At 40.0% G+C, this 6,438-nt stretch overlaps 1 non-coding gene across 1 annotated transcript; it reads right to left on the minus strand.

Annotated features, from left to right (window-relative positions):
* Positions 1-5,080: 5,080 nt before the first annotated feature.
* On the minus strand, positions 5,081-5,187 carry LOC127109775 (small nucleolar RNA R71). The gene has a single exon (XR_007797028.1). It is a non-coding gene; the product is annotated as a small nucleolar RNA R71 (small nucleolar RNA).
* Between the last annotated feature and the right edge of the window lie 1,251 nt (positions 5,188-6,438).

The raw sequence follows: 6,438 nt of genomic DNA on the forward strand, positions 1-6,438 counted from the left end.
GTTGGGTCCTGCCAGTATATCTGGCTATCTACTTAAGGGAGGTGGTTTCATTATGGACCGCGTGTTAGAGAAGGAGGCTACCCTTTTTATCATACAGGCACTTCGGGAGAGCCTGAATTAGCCCAAATTGTTGAGTAACAAGGTTGGGTTGAGAGGCAATCAAAGTAACCTGAACCTTCGAGGGGTTTAGCCGAAGGGTTAAGATCCCAGGGGTCAAAAAGGCTTCCCGAATCAGCAGAGATTCTGTCTCTCATTTTTTAGAGGGAGATGGGAAAGGCCTTGTAAACCATTCTGGACCATACTTTCTGTCAGCAAAAGGAGCCATGCTCGAAGTAAATACATGGTGCTTGGCGAACATCATTATATAGCCCATGAAAGTTGGTCGAAGGGCTTGTCCTTCATCATTGGGAGTCAGTTGGGCCAGTCGAATGCCTTCGATCCCTCTATTTTTTACTTCTTCATCTTCTTAATTAACGAGGCCTTTATTCAGTAGACTTGCCTCGAACCTGGCATTAAGCCAAAGTTGTAATAACCAAAAGGGACAAGAGAGGAGGAGATTCCCTTTTTCACCCAAGTTCTTCAATTGAGTGACTCCATCACTCAATGATTCATACAGGTTTGTCAGTATCATTTCACTTAGGCAAACACTACGTCCAGCAGGTAATTTGTTCGCCATGGTGAGATACTTTTTGGCAACTTGCAGAGACTTCGAGTATAATACAGAGTGAGACAACCACAGAGCTAAGAAATCTATGTGTTCTATATCAGAGACGGTGTCGGTGTCTTTATCATGATATTGTGCAATGTGAGTCGAACACGCTGCTCTAGAGGTCAAAAAAGTTATGGTATCTTCATAATCAATCTCAGGGTCGTACGTCTATCTAGTGGGTTTTAGCCCTATGATAGCAGATAAGTCGAAAAGTGTTGGTGTGGCCATGCCACATGGGAGGTTGAAAGTGTAATGTGTACTATCCCATAAATACAGTGAAGAAACCAACATGGATGCATTATATTCCAATCCTACCTTCGACAACATTATCAGGTCGTAAATTCCCATGTCTTTCCAGTTTTGGGCTTTGGTTTTTTCTATTTTCTTTAACCATTCCAAATAATCTGTTGGGTCTTTGAATGAGGGTGTAGCACGAAAAAATCTAAATTCGTTGTTCATGAACCTCAAATCTATGGTTTCACTAGTGTTTGGGTTTTCAGCAGCGGTTAGTTCAACCCTAGGTTTTTTCGCTTGCCCTATGGGCTTGCATTTATGGTAAGAGGGAAAGTATTCTTTAATTTTGCTAAAATAAATGTCTAAATCAGTCAAAGGCCCAGATAATACATGAGTTTTTCCAGAAACAGAAATAGGGATAAGTACTTGGAAAGCATAGATCCTGCGTTGTTCCTCGATTTTGGGTTCTGGGATATATTGTTGATTACCCACCGTTACTGGATTAGGTAATGTGGTGAGAGGAGGAAGCTCCAAAATCTTCTTGGGAGCTTTTGATTTGACAGTTGTGGTCTTTATAGCTTTGCTCACTTCTTTAGGGTTTTGCTTGAGGTTGCCATCTTTGTTGAAAGTTGAAAGAAGAAAAGATAATATGAGTTTTGGTTAAAGATTGTTTGAGGATGAATAGCTAGAGTGTTTGAAAGTTCAGAAAGCGTAAAAAGTGAAATTGGTAAGTTTGTGGCTTTTATAAGCATGCTTGGGAGAAAAAACGCTTCAAATCAACATTGATGGTTGACAAGTTAGTGGGACATGTGTCTTCCTTGGATAGTATGATGGAGAGGTGGTAATTAATGTCTAAACCTACGATTTCCTAGAGTCTAGGAAACATGATGATTGAAAAGATTCAGTTGTGGGCTGAAGAGACATGGTTAGGAAAAAAGGTAATTATGACTTTGACGTCACCAGACAGCTGGTAAAAACTGAAAAGTTTTGCAGCATTGGAACATTTGGAAATGTGCCAAAGTTGTCCAAGGCATCAAAGCATGTTCTCAAAAAATGTCTTTTTCTCCTATGTGTCGAAAAAAACATTTTTTGGGGGAAATTTGTTAGCTCAGAATTTTGACGCCCATTTTAGAGTTACAAAATGGAAATCCCATGTGAAGATGTTTTCGATCGAATCTGATATTAGGGAGATCTAGTCGAAAGTCCCTGGATGAGAAGGGTCAGTGTGAAATTAGGACTTAAAAATATTCTCTAATGTTTTAAAGATGGTTTCGACTGGAGATTCAAAATTCAAATAAATGAGGGAACATTGTTCTTATTTGAAACTGCTGAAGGCACGCGTGGAGCATAGTGGTTAGTTGCATCCATGCAAAGTTCCATTTGTCTCGACGTGATTAAGGGGCCGTTGGAAACAATTATTTCGATTAGTATAAATAGAAAGTCTTAGTGTTAGGATCAGCGTGTGTCAAAGTGTGTACAAAGTCTGTAAAATTTACCAAGTACCCGTGTGAAGAGGAACCGTAAATTAAGAAATGTATGTTTGTTTTACACCATTGTTAGTTACTTTGAAGTAATACAGTTTATCTTCATTTTTTCCAGAAATACTTATTTATTTCAAATATTCTTCTTTGCTGCTAGTTATCACCATTTCTTTTACAATCTTTGTCTTTAATTTGCGTTAGTCTCTTATTGTCTAAATAGTTCACTCATTATTGTCATCACAATACTGTCGAAGTATTCGTGTTTACTAGAATTCACTTTAAACAATTAGCACATGTCCTGGGATCAATCTGATCGATCCTGTAAGTAAACAAATTTAGTAATTTGAAAGATCAGCGATTGTTTACCAATTTTCACGGTAAACAAATTGGCACGCCCAGTGGGACAGTTGATAACGCGAAAATGCATCAGATATTTGCCTTGATTTACACTCAAAGATCATACCACTTTAGTTAATATTCCGATTATTCCGCAAGTATTCGAGTTATTTTTGTAGGTATTTAAATCTCCAAGCATTAATGAGCAAAATGTAGAAAAGGAAGAAAAAGAAGAAGAAACAGATGAGAAAGCACAGAAAAAGCAAAAAAACCAGAAGACAGAACTTGCTGATGTGACGACCGTCACAAGGTGCATGATGATCGGCACGGCCCAGTCTGTGACGACCGTCACAAGCCCATGATGAGCGTCACACGGCCATATTTTACGCTTTGAAGCAGTCATCAGAGGCAACCAAACGTGCCTAAATTCTCTCCAACATAATGACTTCCTCGTGGATTCCTCATTCAACCAGTCTTCCTTAATTTTCTCAACTGCCAAGACCTACCAAAGCAATATATAAAGGACAGAAAGTGAAAAAAAAGGGAACGCCTACACTTCCGCTCTGCAATTGATTTTTTTACAGCATTCTAGCCTTTTAGTTATTTTCTTTTCAGCAACTTTGTTTCCATTGCCTTAATTCATTTACCATTCCTTTTAGAATTCCCGTTTTCTCCTTTCCTTTCCGTTTTCCAGTTAGCCATAGTAGTAGTTTCCTACATTGGGGAACTACTACACTTTATTTTATTTAGTAAGCAATTGTATTGAAGAAGCAGAATCCTACCGACCTGTGGAGGACTGCTCAAGTACTCCAAGATTCGTTGTACTCTGTTAATCCAATTGCCAGGTTTTTATTCAATTATTATTATTGTTCTGTCATTGTTATAATTATGTTTGATGCACTGTTAATCTGTTTATGCTCTGTGTTTGCGCTATTTAACATGTCCGGCTAAATTACCGATATCGGTATGTAATAATTTAATTGGATGGGATTTAATAATAATCGGTGAAAACTCTTTTTCTCAAACAATCTTTTAGGCTGAGGTTTTTAATTTAAATTTAATTAACTTTGTCACAAAAGTGAGAAGCTATTTAATACAATTTTGCCACGAGAGTGGGAAATTAACTAAGGTGAGAACCAACAATCGCGAGAGCGTGAGGCTCGAGCTGGATAGTAAAAAATTAGGCATTGAGTTTAAAAACAGCGAGAGCACTTTAAAAGCAATTAGAAATTATTTATTTTCAAAAAGTATTTTTGACTTCAAATGGGACAGCGAGAGCGTACATTTTGACTTAAAGCTATGGGTCGAATCAACAATCACGAGAGTGTGAGATAAAGTCTTTTAAATAAATATTTTCTACTGAGAGATATTTGGCATTTAAACTATTCACCGGTGACTTATCGAATCCCTGACAATTAATGCCTTGCATAATGATTCCTTCCATCAATTCTTTCTTAAAACTAAATTTCTCTTAGATTTAATATTCTGCACCCGAACTTCTATTAATCATTCCCTTAGCTAAACATAGTGACGTTAGTAACACTAGTTTTGACCATAGGTCCCCGTGGATTCGATATCTTTTAAAACTAAAACGACTGGACTGTGCACTTGCAGTCAAGTACCCGATATACTATATTTTATATATAGTCACGATTCGCATCAAGTTTTTGGCGCCGTTGCCGGGGACCTGATATAGTCGAATAGTGTGATTCTTTCGTTGCACGGTATAGACTAAGGTAAAATAAAAACTAACCTTCTTTCCCTTATTTCCCCCGATTGTATGCCAAGTACTCGCTCACAAGGCGATAACTTAGCACCACCAATCCCAGAATTAGAGCGTTTCTTATATATAAGACGTCGAATACTAGAGTATCAACAAAAGTACGATATTCCCGATATCTTCTTTCCTACTAAACCAGAAGAAAAACCAACCATGGCTGAAGAAGGACCATAGAATCGTCCTCTTAAATTCTACGCTACCCCGTCCCAACAAGAACCTCACAACAACATTGCTGCCCCTGCTATCAATCGAAACGATTTCGAGCTGAAACCCTCACTATTATCGACCGTCCAACAACATCAATTTGCTGGAAATCCTACGGACGACCCTAATGAACACCTGACCAAGTTTGTGCAGTACGTAGACACTGTAAAGGTGAATGGTGTATCTTAAGATGCGATAAGACTGCGCCTCTTTCCTTTCTCACTAAGAGACAGAGCTTGGGCTTGGTTGCAATCCTTGCCCTCCAACTCCATTACGACATGGGAAGAACTGAAGAACGTTTTCTTATCCCGATATTTTCTGCCGAGCAAAACTGCTATGCTGAGAGCTCAAATCAATGGATTTCGACAAAAAGATGTAGAATCTCTCTACGAAGCGTGGGAGAGATACAAGGACATGATGAGGATATGTCCACATCACGGTCTCGAAGACTGGGTGATCATTCACACATTTTACAATGGGCTTCTGTATAACACAAGACTGACAGTAGACGATGTCGCGGGCGGTGCACTTATGGACAAGCCATACAACGAAGCCTATCAGCTCATTGAAAACATGGCCCAAAACCATTGCCAATGGAGAGGTGAAAGAACTTCAGTAGAAAAGTCCCAAACAAAGGGTGGAATGTACGAAATCAGTAGCCTTGACCATGTTCATGCCAAGGTAGATGCCCTTGTGCAAAAATTAGACAACTTCACCATACCACCCGCAGCCACCGTGGCTGCTGTAACTCCAAACTGTGAGTTATGTGGAAACCCTGGACACACTGCACAAGAATGTCAGATATTAGTAGGAGTCCCAACCGATCAAGTAAACTACGCACAAGGAAATCCCTATTCGAATACCTACAACCCAGGATGGAAAAACCATCCTAATTTTTCGTATAAGAATAACAACGCCCTGTATGCACCTGGCCAAGCACCAGCTGTTCCGCCTGGATATCAAAAGCCAGCTAATAATGCTCCTAACATGACTAGGAAGTCAAATCTCGAATTAATGATGGAAAGCTTCATAGCTACCCAAGCTCAGACAAAGAAAGACTTCTTGAACCAAAACATACATACTAGCGAGAAACTCAAACAACTAGCGAGCAAAGTAGACGCCTTAGCCACCCACAATAAAATGCTTGAAACATAGATTTCACAAGTGGCTCAACATCAAGCATCTACAGCTGCTCCAGCTGGAACATTTCCTGGACAGCCGCAACCTAATCCAAAAGGACATGCAAATGCCGTTATACTGAGGAGTGGAAAAGAAATAGACGGACCCGTAGATCCAAGACTCCAAAACCCTGCCATGTACCAAAAACCAGACAAAACTACAACTGAGCAGGTGAATGAACCAAAGGAAATAGAAGATAATACCCGAGAGGTCGAAGAGAAAGAAAAACCTTATGTGCCTCCTGTCGCATCCGCGAAAAAACAACCGGCGGGCTGAAATAAAAACACAAACAGAGCCGCCACGGCGCGTTATTTATCCCAAAATAGGGAAAGGAAACGCTCAGAGAAACCTGGAAAAAGCATGGTCTCGCGACCAAAGAGAAAGGGTAAGGGAGTCGGTTACGCAAGGGGAAGGTATTAGCACCCCTCACGTCCGTCGTACTCGACGGGATCCACGCTCTAGAAAAAGAAAAGGTTGCTAAACATCACACACACACACAAGGAACGCAGGTGGGG

This window comes from Lathyrus oleraceus, chromosome 7 (assembly GCF_024323335.1).
Source record: "Lathyrus oleraceus cultivar Zhongwan6 chromosome 7, CAAS_Psat_ZW6_1.0, whole genome shotgun sequence".
NCBI classification, from domain to species: domain Eukaryota; kingdom Viridiplantae; phylum Streptophyta; class Magnoliopsida; order Fabales; family Fabaceae; genus Lathyrus; species Lathyrus oleraceus.